Genomic DNA, 10,965 nt, shown 5'->3' on the forward strand with positions numbered 1-10,965 from the left:
TTCGTTATTATTTTTTATTTTTTATTAATTCAATTTTCATGCATGATGATGGAGTGATGATGGAGTTGTGATGGAGCAAATGTACTTGGGGAAATTATCTTTTTGCCTTAATTAGTTTTTGGGGAAGATGAAGAATGGTACGACGCGTCGTAGATGCCCACGGTCAAGTTTGCGTCATGGGGGTTAGTAGTTCGGATCCAGCCGGCAATGCTGATGCCACGTGACCTACACTTACCGTCAACCTGGCACTCACGTGGCACTTGGATTGTAAAATCTCCTCGTCCAATAGAATCTAAGGAAAACTAATGAAAAGGGCTTGAAAACTTTGAGTTTTAATGATAAGGACAAAATAAAGGGTAAAGTGAATAGTAACATGATTGACTTTTTAGTGTAAAAATGTGGTTTTTTGTTAAAGTGAATAGTACCGGGTGCTTTTCATTAAAGTTCCCATAGAATCTACATATGCAAACGTTGGCCATCACGAAAAGACTAAAACCACCCTGACACCTTTGGGACGCACTAAGATGATAGCGATGCTACATAAATAACATTAATGATTGAAGTGACCTTCAATGTCAAGCAATTGTAAAATAAAGTAACAGAATGTTTATTAAACTTTTTTATAAAAGTGGTTTTGAGAAGAAAAAAAGTAGTATTATAGTGTTTAGTAAACTTTTATGTAAAACAGTTGTAACCGTATGAAATGACAAAAAATGATATAATACTAGATGTGTCATTAATTTAATTTTCTTAACAAATAAAGGTGAATTACTAAATATACTTTATTTAAAAAAAAATTTATTTATAAACTTTATCTTAAATATTAATTAGTATGACAAACTACTTCAATTGAAATATTTTAGACTGAATAGCTATGATTCATTAGTACAAAATTGTTAATGTACTTGAAAGTCCAATTAGATGCATTCATCAAACTTGCCGCTATTTTATTTCTTAATGATTCTATCTCATGTGATCCTTCAACTTGATAATTTTGGTATTCTTCATCATCATCATTACTACTATCGCTCTTTTCACAAAAGTCCTGAGGTCATCAAAATGACGATCATGTTCAGAATACCTCCGTATGTAGTTATGAAGAGCCATTGTAGCAATGACAACCTTCACTTGCTTTAAAATTACCCATCTTTTCTTCCATACCCCAAACGTTCGTTCAATGATGCTCCTAAGAGAAGAATGCTTGTGGTTAAATACCTCTTAATGACCCGTTGGTTCGGCACCTCTACAAAAATCCAGGAGATGATATCTTTCACCTTTATATGGTCCTAAATAACCTCTCATTTGTGGGTACCCCGCATCTACTAAGTAATATTTTCCTGACAATTGAAAATTTTGTTTTGTATTGTAATAATTATACAAAGCAAGTATGTAAAATGTTATTATAAGTATGAAGATTACCATTTGGAGGCTTAGAAAAGTTTAAATTTGGGTTCCATAGCATGGATAGAAAAAACCTTGTATCATGTGCAGTCATTCCCATCCGGCACAAACAAATGTGAATTGCATGTCAAAATTACATGTAGCCATAACATTTTGAGTCGGCATTCCTTTCCTACCAATGTATGGAACTTGATCCAACGTTTAACAAGAAATCATAATTTAACATTCAACATATAATCCAACATTCAATAAACACAAAATACAAGCAACATTCAACACATAATCTTAATGCAAAGTACAAACCGCACATAGTTCTAATTCATAGTTTTAGCTCCTTATTGTTGTTTGTTGAACATAAATTTCAACCAAGTCAGCCGAACTTCAGGATCTTTTATCATGGCAAACATCTCGCTTATCTGCACTACAAAATAAACATGTAGCAAACAACCATAACTCGCTAGGTGGCTCACAATTAGGCAATTGTGCAACAACCATTATCACTTCTGGAATACTACTGCCAATATGCAGCTGCATCATCAATGAGTTTGCAGAACTCCTACTTCCATAAGCTTCAACAGGACGGCCAATTTTACCACAAAGTTTTGCAGCACCTCCAATTTTTTTCCCTTTCTTATCAACCTTCTTTTGCAATTCTCCTTAGTTAGCCGCTCTTTTTTTCCCTTCCTACTAGCTTGCCTTAGATCCTGAATAGTCTCATTTTCTTCCTCATTATCTGAATCAATTTGTCCCATAGATTCCTCTTGTCTCTGATGGTAGTACTCCATATGAAGGTGCCTAGGCATGTTCACCAGTAGCAACTGTGTTCGAGAACATCATATCTAACTTGTCCTCCATCTCAGGACTAAGGCCCTTTTTCGCAATCTTTCATATTCTTTGTTTATCTACAAGTAAGAAAGAATATGGTTAATACATATTGCTTGATATCATAATACATAGTAAAAGATAATTACACAAACCTGAATTTTATTATTCCACCACTCCTTAGAGGCATCAACGGTACCCTTGCTCGAATTCCACCCTAGGTTAGTTTCTTTACCAACTAGCTCTTTCCGCAACTTCCACTCATTTTTAAGTGCATCCCACTTATTTTTCAATTACACTCTTTCATAATCATGCCTTGTCTCTGCCTTGAAGTTAACTCTAATATTTGCATATCCTTCTTTGTTAAAGTGAGTGCCCAGACGATGTCCGGCCTCAACCTCCTTGATGCATATATCACAAAATATAGATATATTGTGGGCATTCCATGTAGCTGAAGGATTTGACGAAGATGCCCCCTTCTTTGCCATCGATACCAACCAGTGATTTGTATCTATACATACATGCATTCCATGTAGTTGAAGGATTTGACGAAGATGCCCCCTTCTTTGCCATCGATACCAACTAGTGATTTGTATACATACATACATACATATATATATATATATTAAAACAAGAACAAATGATATTGTAATATAACCAATAAATAACTAATCAAACTTTCTAATTTCTTTATTATTACCATTGTAAAAATTTGATGGAAATGAAATTTGAAATCAAACTATTTTGCTAAGAAAAGACACCATCACTTGGAGAAATATCAGCAAACTCCAAAGTGGCTTAAATTGCAATCTTATGACTACAAAATACTTAATTTATTGGTGTGGTCATGGCAGGGAAAAAATAAGATCACAGCCTAAAGTTGGCCAGATAGCACCATAAGTTATTTCCTTTTGAGAAAGTTAAATTTTTAATATATTAGGCAACAATACGCCTAGCATCACAAACAACGTGGCTTTGCTTGACTCTTAGATCCAACATTTGAGGACCTCTCAAAGGCATCTCCTTGACTCTTGGATCCAACACTTGAGGACCCTCTCGAATAAGAGATTTGTATTGGGGAATAATTTTCTAGCCAACAGTGGCATTGCTTTGGCCATCTCAATTTTGCAATACTAAGTATTTTGGTGAATCAGATATAACCTTTAAATAGTTATGGGCTTACCCTTGAGGTTCCTATTACATGTATTTGTAGAAGGGGTGTGATATCCACACACCCCATTTTACTTCTCACACACCCTTCTAATTTTCGGCCGTCGGATGGGATGAATTGAAGAAGATCAGCGGACAGAAATTAATAAGGGTGTGTGGGAAGTAATTTGGGGTGTGTGGATAGCACACCCCTTTGTAGAATTGAAGGATGGGTAGGCTTATGGACTGTTTGCTTTTATTTGTTTTTATTTTTTATTTTTTACATAACTTATGAGCATTTGGTATTGGAGAAAGTTTGGCTGCTGAAAAAATCAGCAGTAGCTCCTGCTGCTAGCGAATAACGGGTGAACACGTGTCCAAGTTGTGATTAAAAAATCAATTACTTGGACACATATTCACCCATGATTCGCTAGCAGCAGAATCTGCTGTTAATTTTTCAACAACCAAGCTCCGTTCTTTGGTATTTATGATTAATATTTAAATTGTAGATATAAACCTGAAGGTTAATGTGATTCGTGGGCTATATTCTCAGATTGCTAATAAGGAGACTTTGACTGGGCTAGTATTAACTACCTAAAACCAAGTACCAACCAAGCTCTAAAAGCTCTGGAGCTTTATCCGTTCAAAATTGAAATATTCCAGGTAACATTTGATGCAATACACATGGAGTAATTCAGAAGCAGAGTTCACGTCACAACATTTACTAATTCAGAATCAGAGCTTTATCCTTTCGTGATCATGATTCATACAGTTACTAATTATATATAACCTTCTTCTCACAACATTTTTCTACAAAAGGAAACGAACTGTTGCTGCACTTAAGGGGAGGTTCAAGGGCACGTCTTTTCACTACAGAATATATACCTAAACCCTAAGATAAATCAGAAGCAGAGTTCACAGACTAATTCTGTGAAATCTCATTCCTGGATTTCACTATTTAAAATTACGTATTTTATATTACGATGTATCTTTTTTTTGGAAGCACATCGATCGTATAATGTTGAAAAAGGGAAGCCACGTGAGTGGCTGAAAAAAAAAATAGAAACTGCCGAGTGGCAGTAAAAGAAAAGGGGGAGAAGAGAAGAGTTGGAAGAAGGAGGAACAGGAGGAACAAGGAGGGAGGGGGACGAATCAGAAGAGGAGAGAGGTGAGGGTGACCAATGAAAAAGCAAAGAAATGAAAGAAAGGAGAGAGGTGCAGGGCACCCATCCTCGGCGACCCGTGCACCTAGTTTCGACCCGGATGGATTTCTGGCCAACTTCCATAATTTTTCAGGCGATTTTTGTCCAGTTTTCACTTGACATCAACATGGTGTCATCCCAGCTTCCATTCCTACCTAAGTTTGGTGGTCATTGGTCGTGATGTCACAATGAAAGTTCATGTCGGGCCGAGGGCACCACTGCGGTGAATGCATCATTCCTGAAACGATTTGGTGCAATTGTTATCACCAAAATACTTCCCTTGAACCCAAGAACCATGCCCGGTCAATTGTTCAGACGTTGGGGTTCGATTTGGTGGCAATTCAAAGAACACCCTTTATAGGGTTTCCGACGGGTTTTAACGAAATTGGAGCTCTTCCCGGCCAAATTGGCCTTAGTCACATGTATGAAAGTTGCTCCCTCACTGAGATATACTTGTCTGTAAAATTTGGTAAATTTTAGAAATAGTTGAAATTTTCCAGCGAGTTGGGGCAGCGTGTGGCCAATGGGCCGACAATGTCATTCTAAGTCCAATTAAATGCCCTAAATCCATAATTGATATCCGTATGAAGTGGTTTGATTGTTTGAACTTAGTTTCATTATGATACATCACTTGATCAAAATTTGAATTGACGATCCGACGTACGTCACCAAACTTTAATGCATTATAGAACATAATATTTGAGGATAGCTAAAACTGATGGATCAGGAATCCGACGTACGGATCTTCCTGAATTGGATTTCTAAGTTAGTAAATTTAATTGTTAACCACCACCTAATTCTAGTAATTGGCGAAGATCTGATCGTTGGATCGCGATGAGATTTTAGTATGTTGTTCTCTGAGCATAATGTGGACTTTAGGAAGTTACAGATCTAGATTATGATGTGCGGATCTTCCTGATTAAATTGCTAGGGTGTGGACCCCATCGTTGATTTTTGGTTAACATGTCTTGAACCATTTGAAATACTAGACTTAGTGAAGCTTTGCAGATTTGACTCTGTGAGTGACTTAATATATGTGATATGGTGATTACCCGATTCCTTATATTAATATCCTTTAGGGATATGAAATGGTTTTATAAATGTGATTTCTATTGAAATATGAATTTTATATATTTAGCCATAAACCTATGCTAATTAAATATGATTTGGCTTGTGTTGTCACAGCCCGTCTCAAATAATTAATTTTCGATGACGTGAAATGACAATTTTACCCTTGGACGTTAAAGTGTATTGTGTGATTTAAGTTGATTTGGACCCATTTATTATTTTCCCTAAGTTTTTGGACCCAATTGGAAGTAAGGGAATGGTTGGTTTTGATTGGTGGCTTTTGGACCACACACATACCTTCTCTCTCTCTCTCTCCCGTGGATTTCTCACTTTCTCTCCCTCTCGGCATTTTCATATGGGCAACCCAGAAACCATCCCAAACCTTGCAGATCAAAACCAATGTAAGCATTTTTGGGTTCCTTGTGACCTCAAGAATCCATTGGTACAAGTTTTAGAACCTGAAACCTTCGAAAACCCCGTGAAACCTAACCCTCGATTTGTGCACTGTTCATGCACACGTAAATATGTTGTTTTTAGGGAATTCTAAGCTCATAGTGAGCTTTAGGAGGTCCTAAGGAAGCTCGGGGTAGTTCGTTGGAAGAGTTTGGATGTCGGAGGGCCGAGATCGAAGCTTTTCAAAGTTGACCGGATTATCGAGCTTCCTAAGGTAACTTCTAGTGGATTTCAAGGCTTAAAAATGGTATAACGTGATTCCACACATTGCTAGCTTTCTAATGGTTCAAATTTCATAAGTTTTGGTGAAGAAATGAGTGAGAACAAAGGTTTTGAAGTTTTACCTAGTTTTCCGGCGATCGGCGACTCGCCGAAGACGAAGACAGAATATTCCGTCAGTTTGGACGGAATATGCTGACGCCGTTAGTTAGATTTAACGGTAACAGTTATAAGTTAATGGAATATTCTCGGAATATTCCTGACGGCGTTAACTGATGCCGTCAGTGTGCTTGACACATGGCCGCGCGTGTGGGCGCGTGAGGCTTCCAAATTTTTTTCTAAAAATTTGGGGATGATCCTAAGGTTGTGTAGGTCACTATGGTATATTCATATACGCATTTTGAGAAATGTATGAGAAGTTATTAGCTAGTTTTGTCTATGTGCTTTAAAATAACGTTTTTATAGTTAATTCGCATATAGGTGAGACTTATCCCGAGGACGAGCGTATCCACGGGCGACTTAGGGGTTACGACCCGTCGACATACTAGTGAGTGGGCTTTTGTTTTCAGTATATATTTATATACTTGATATATTTCCCAGAAATGCATTTTTAAGGAAAGTATGCTTTGAAATAATATGCCAAATGCTTTTATATTCTGAATACACATTTCATGGTTTCATAAATATATATATATATATAAATGTGGTGCTATGGAGGCACAGGTAAGTTCAGGTAATTTATGTTTGGCTATGTGAATCATCAATGATGTGGTATGTGATGGATTAATGTTGAGCTCATAAAACTGCACCTAGGGTGATTGTGATTTAGCCAGAGATATGAAGTACATGCTTGTTTATTTATGTCACCTCCCTCGCTATATGCTCATATTGGATCCAACTTAAGTGCATAGTCTTGTCGTACAGACCTTAATTATGGTTCTGACTCGTAGGTGACTAGCGATTTATCGCCCAGCTATTATGAGAGAGTAAAATTGAGCATAACTATATTACACCTAATCTTGTCGAACATACCTTTTTAGTAGTTCCAACTTATGTGCAGTATATTGCCGTATAGGTCATTGTAGTAACTCTGGCTAGATTGACTTAGAGCTATGAATTCAGTCGTACAGACTACCACAGGGGTTCCGGCTAACATATCATATTTCTATGAATTTATTCTTACTTGAATTGCTTACTCTGTTATATATTGGCATGGCATATATTTGAATATGATCATTTGAAGCATGAATTGAATTGATATGATTTCATATATATATATATATATATATTATGTATATGCTTATATTCTGATTTTGGGAAAAATTATACATGTTTTACAGTGAGGGGTTAGATATGTTGATAAAGAAAATGATTTTGTAAAACATTTGTTTTTGCCCACTCACGTTTTCTGTTTTGCGCATCTCCAAGTTTTAAGTAAGCTTGATGTTGGTGGCTTGAAGACGTCGGCAGTTCTAACTTATCTAAATAATAGTAGGACATTCCTGGTATTGTATAACTAATACTTGTCCTACTGGACTGCACCTAGACTTTTATGCTTTGAATAAGAGTGTTTACTATTGTAACTAACTCATATCACTCTCTGTTTAGTAGTACACTCTAGTAATTCGGTTTTTAATTATTCGTATAATTCTTATCTTTATTGCTTCCGCACTGTGCACATGGCTACGTCACTCTCACGTGACAGCCAGCATGCCTTGATCTCGGTCAGGGTGTGTCATGTGTATTGATGATGTTTGTGATATATATGTGTTTAATTAACTTTTTAATAATGTGAATGATAATTGTGATGAATGTTATGACAATTATGGAACCTATTTATTGTTTGATAATTATTTGGATATGATTGCCAACTAAATACCTAGCACTATTACCTGGCATGAGATGTAGATGAAAGTTAGGAGATGAGTTAGGTACTTTATTAGATTTTTAGTAGGAATAGTAATTGAGGGAATTCCTTGTGTTGTGCTCCATATGACTAGATGTTCGTTGATATGTGGAATCGATAGCATGTATGCGTATAATTATGTATAATGTGTGATGATAAGATTGCACCATGTAGTAGTGGTACATGGATGATCCTGCTTGGTATATCCGCGATGGGGGACCATGCACACGTTAGGGATGATCATGCTTGGTATATCTGCAATGGGTGATCATTGCCTATGGTATTAGACTATACATATGGTTCTGCTTGGTATATCTACGATGGGGGACCATATGTATTCAGGGGTGATCATGCTTGGTATATCTGCGATGGGTGATCACTGCTTGCACGATGAGATTTTGCCTATGGTTCCGTTTGGTATATTTGCGATGGGGGATCATATGCATTCTATAGGTGATGATAATTAGTACTTGGTACATTTGATAGGCGATCATATTCAGTTTGGTTCCGTTGAGTGGTACGGAACCCAAGGTTGTTGGATTTCGTAAAGTGGTCTGAAATCCCATTATTTGGAGAAGTAGGCTTGGCCTAACTGTGTCACTCTAACCTTAGTTTTATATATATTTGTGACAATGGTTTCGAGAATCTTTCGAGATTTTCTACGATTCGATTATGATTTCATAAGGTATGAATTTAGAAGATATGGGAATAATTGTTATTACTTTGATCAAAGTAGTTAATTAATGCGGCTAGAGAATGATTTTGTGTTTCGTTGGTTCTTAAATATGATGTATGTTGTGAATTGCGATATCATGATGAGACAAAATGATTTATATGTTGGATGGGAAAGAAATCATGTTTTCATGGGGGTTGGTTATGTAGCTTGAGTCCCGAAATTACATGTTGTTAGGTTATAATAAATGATTGAGAATGCTACGCTTTTCTGCTTGAACTTAGTGGAATAAATGTCTGATTTTCTGATAAATGAACTACGAATGGCTTGATCCCTGTTGAGGGTACGTAGACAGTCTAATGAGGAGGTTAGATGTAGCCATAAAGTATACACAAAATTATTATGCATCTGGATCTTGAATTATATTTTGTACATATCCAAAAGGCGGGGTACGTTGAGTTACGAGCATTTAGTGACGTCACGTGTCGATCTTGGACGTATGTCGGGATCAGGGCATGACAAATTCAGAGTAGTTCACAGAACAATTGAGAAGTAATCAATTTTTCTTACGTCTCTCTCAATTTTTCTTGTTTCCACCACAAACCCTATTTTTTTTCCCCAATTAATTTTTTCCCGACCCTCCATCCCGAATTTTTTTTTCCCGACACCCATACACTCATCCCTTCGCTCTTCCCACCCCTCTTTCACTCACTCTCCCATCCCCAAATTTAAAAATCCAAACAAATAAATAACGAAATTTTAGACAAAAGAAGCTTACCAGAGGAAGGACTCCGAGCCGGAAAACGCGACCTGGAGAACGAGAGAGATAGCTGGGAGGAAGGATGGCTTCTTTTAGATATGGTGTAGCAAGCTGAAAGCTCCAATCTTTCCGTCAAGTTTTAGGATCTGTATAATAGCATAAAACAATTAAATGAACAAGGAAAAAAGAAAGACTTGCTTAAAATATAAAGGATTTTTTATTTTTGAAGAGATGGCTTCACACCTGAAGGATTTTTTTGAAACAGGGAAGAGAAGTGAGAGTGAGAGAGAAGTCTCGGAATTTGGAAGTCTTCGAGTGGGTTCTGGGAAAAATGGGGAAGACAGCGTGAGAATGGAGATGGTAGGATTGGAAAAGTGAAAAGTTCATTAACCTGTTATTGTTTACCCGTCATTTGTTGAAATGAGCTGATTTTTGAAAGCTGCTTTTTCCAGCTTTGGGCTTTTAACTTTTTTTTCATTCATAACTTTGAAAAGAAGCTGATTTTAAGTGTTAATCAAACATCTTAAATGGGCTAACTTTTTTTCATACCCACTTTTTAAAAAAGTTAAGCTAAGTCAAACTGGGGCTAAGTGACAATAATAATTGTATTTTGGTTTCTTATAAATAGCATTTAGAATTTGCTTTAAAGAATTCCCACGGTCAAGTTTGGGTCATGGGGGTTAATAGTCCGGTCCCAGACGGTAACGCTGATGTCACATGACCTACACTTACCGTCAACCTGGCACTTGGACTGTAAAATCTCTGTGTCCAATAGAATCTAAGGAAAATTAATGAAAAATGCTTGAAAACTTTGAGTTTTAACAATAAAAACAAAATAAAAGGTAAAGTGAATAGTACAATGATTGACTTTTTAGTGTAAAAATGTGGTTTTTCGTTAAAGTGAACAGTACCTGAAACTTTTCATTAAAATTCTCTAGAATATACATATGCAAACGTTGGCCATCCCTGACGGAAATGACCAAAACCACCCTAACACCTTTGGGACGCACTGAGATGATTGCAATGCTACAAAACTAACATTAATGATTGAGGTGACCTTCAGTGTTGTGTACGTATCAAGTCTGCCAACTTCTCCTTATCTGACATATAGTGATACGAAAATAACAAAATTTGAATTAACTTATTAATGAATTAGGTTGTTATTGAGTTACTAGTCAAGAGCTTGTTAACCATCGAGTCATTATTAGATTACCCATTAAGAACATAATAGTATATCATTTGCCATATTTAAACAGTAGGCATGATAATTTTTTGTATGATCTGTTATTTAATAACGAATCGAGTGGTTATT

At 36.5% G+C, this 10,965-nt stretch overlaps 1 long non-coding RNA gene across 1 annotated transcript; it reads right to left on the reverse strand.

Moving 5' to 3' along the window:
• Positions 1 to 1,626: 1,626 nt before the first annotated feature.
• Positions 1,627 to 10,041, reverse strand: LOC126631254 (uncharacterized). The gene is made up of 3 exons (XR_007626333.1): positions 9,897 to 10,041; positions 9,672 to 9,799; positions 1,627 to 2,303 (listed from the first exon to the last, which is right to left on the reverse strand). It is a non-coding gene; the product is annotated as an uncharacterized LOC126631254 (long non-coding RNA).
• Positions 10,042 to 10,965: the final 924 nt, after the last annotated feature.

The sequence above is a fragment of the Malus sylvestris genome, chromosome 8 (assembly GCF_916048215.2).
Source record: "Malus sylvestris chromosome 8, drMalSylv7.2, whole genome shotgun sequence".
In the NCBI taxonomy this organism is placed as follows: Eukaryota; Viridiplantae; Streptophyta; class Magnoliopsida; order Rosales; family Rosaceae; genus Malus; species Malus sylvestris.